The following is a 2,871-nucleotide window of genomic DNA, read 5'->3' on the forward strand; positions in this document are numbered from 1 at the left end:
TGGATGGATGGATGGATGGATGGCTGGATGGATGGCTGGCTGACTGGCTGGCTGGCTTGATGGATGGATGGATGGATGGCTGGCTGGCTGGCTGGCTGGATGGATGGATGGATAGATGGACGGATGGCGCACAATATTTGAAATCTGAGCATTTTGCCTGTAACATGAAAAAATGTATCATGTATTTTTGTTTATTGAAGGTAAAATTAAAGAAAATTAAATAAATGTACACATTGTACTCAATTACATAAAAAAATAACTTTAAAATGCCATTTCCTAAATAATCAACTAGAGTTCAGATGCAAAAGAACAAAAAATATTTTGTAACAATGCAACTGTCTCTGCAGAGAAATCTTACTTTATTTGTCAGTTTTACATGAAGGGAAGTTTGTGAAACAGTTTTGTAAGTTGTTTCTTTTTGTAATTGTCACGTAACAAAAACAAAACAAACACACACATAAACAAAAAGTGTTCCAGAGTTCAGTTTAAAGTAAGATTATATAAAGCTCTAACCACATGTTGAATGAGAGTTTTGTAATTTACAAATGCAATCCACTTCAAAATTTGAACATTCCCAAGTTACTCAAAACACCTGCAATTATTATGGAGCTGTTTTACATTCAGTGTGTCTGGAGCACAGCTAAAAATACAACTTGCTGTGGGTTTGAAAGATTTAACCACAGTAAAATGGCTGCAATCCACAGGACAGAATATCTACAACCAATCCCCTGTAATTAGTTCATCTTAAGTCATACATGCTTAATGTCCTGAGCCTTATTAGTTTTGTGTTAGGTAAAGAAGTTGTAGGTCAATGAAGTGCTAACACCGTATCGTCCCTAATAAACTCTTGGGAGGAAGCTTTGTGGCAACGATCCAGGACAGCAAACAGAAGTTGAAGCATCTTAAAACTAAAGAAAAAGGCACCATATCAGAGCCAAAATCAGTAAAATTATACTCAATATACAGTAACCAAAGTACAAAAAATCTGCATGTATTTACAATGTCATTTTAGAAAGTTGTCCATTTTAAATATCTTTGCTAACTATTCATGATTTATGTCTCTGCTCAAATGAAAGCATGAGTGAAAAAACAGTTTGCTTTAATGTGGCAACATTTTAAATCAGATTGAATCTTCAGCTTTTCATTTTGCAGTTTGCTGCTGTGTTTCCAAGTCCAGGTCCTAAGTGAGCAAGATGTTTCAGATGTTTATCTTCTACTAAACATCTCCCTGTGCAACCTGCTAAAATATTGCTAATCCTTTTATTTGCCTCTGTGTTAATTCAATTCAATTCAAAAATACTTTATTAATTCCCAAAGGGAAATGAATTGTTGTTGTAGCTCATCATCCTGTTTTCATTAAAGAGTTGTTATAGATGCTGTTTGTAGGCAGGAAGGATCTGCAGCAGTCCTTCCCACAGCAGATCCAAAGAAACTGGCTGCAGCTGTCGAGCTGTCCACCTGGACCCAGCAGACATCTTGGTCCGCTTGGGCAGCAGGACTGCCTGAATGCCGGGCAGAACTCCTCCCCGAGAAATAGCCACTCCTCCCAGCAGCTGCCGAGCCCCTCGTCCCCGCGGATGGAACTGCAGGTGTCGAGGGATGATACTGGTCATCCCGCTGCCACAAGCCACGTTTTCAACCAGCTTCGGGATCTCAGCAGTCAAGCACTCGAGCACCACTGCCAGATAGATGGGAATGCATCCACGACACCTCCTTTTCAACTCATCTGGAATTTGGAGCTGTAGCTGAGGTATTATTTGAGCAACTTTTGAAATGCTGCTCCAGCTGTAAAAAACTACCTTGTTGTTATGGTTGTGCATCATAACAAATGTCCAAAAGTAAAAAAAGGTTTCAGTAAAAATCCTTCCAGCTGCACAGAATCTGATACCAAAAAAAGGAATCATCCGAAAAAAGCGGTTTACATTTAACAAAAAAGAGGAATTAAAGTTGTTGAAGTCTGTGTACTTTTCTTTGATATAATTATTTTCATATTTCTTGTTTGTTTTGCCTTGGAATGGTTTTCATGGAGCCACATTACAGTTTTAAAGCTAGATCCTGAAATAAATCTACTTAACTTATAACATTTCTGGAAGCTGTGCCATATTTAACACTACACGCTTCGCTGCCTCACACACCTGGTTGAAATTAATGGGTTGTTAATCATCTTGGGCTGAATTTGACAACAAGCTAATGAGGTCATCAATTGATTTAAATCAGGTGTGTTGAAGCAGAGAGACATCTTTAACAAGTTCAAACAGACTTTTGTTTTTAAACCACTATTATTTTTAAACGAAATAACAAAACCACCATCACTTTTAGGATTTCACTGCAACGTTATTTACATTCTCAGCTCTGTATGACTGAGATCTTTTGTTATAACTGATGTTAAACTTGAATCTGTACGCTACAAATACATTATGAATGTATTTACACTTTCACGTCTAGGTCTGCATTATTATTTCACTATTGCATTCCCATCCCGGTTATTTGATTAAGTAAGAAGACAGGTCTGGTCTTCATCCAGAGGGCCTATCATATCCCTCTGCATCTTGTTGACAAGGTAAATACTCTCCATTGTCTGCAGCCTGTCAATTATGAGCTAAGCTCTTTAGCGGTTTTACTTCAGCTACAAGTTATTGATACAGTCTGATCATCATCACACACAACAGGCAAGGTTTCATTTTGATTAGCAAGTAGCTCCAGTAAATAACTTCTTTTTTTATTATTTGAAGCTCTTCACCTCTCCTCAAGCCGTTTTATCCTCCATTGGAAGGACTGAAAAAAATATTCTGAGTAAGCTATGGCGTTTCTCATGAACCAAATGTTAAGCAATAAGTTGAAGAGTTTTTCTGGAGGAGCTGGTGGAGATGA

The 2,871-nt window shown here is 37.8% G+C and overlaps 1 protein-coding gene across 1 annotated transcript in view; it reads left to right on the forward strand.

Annotated features, from left to right (window-relative positions):
- LOC119414274 (retinal homeobox protein Rx2-like) overlaps positions 1 to 2,871 on the forward strand; it is a 19,825-nt gene that overhangs the window by 369 nt on the left and 16,585 nt on the right. The window lies entirely within an intron of this gene.

This window comes from Nematolebias whitei, chromosome 9 (genome assembly GCF_014905685.2).
Source record: "Nematolebias whitei isolate Nwh7 chromosome 9, NemWhi1, whole genome shotgun sequence".
Classification (NCBI taxonomy): domain Eukaryota; kingdom Metazoa; phylum Chordata; class Actinopteri; order Cyprinodontiformes; family Rivulidae; genus Nematolebias; species Nematolebias whitei.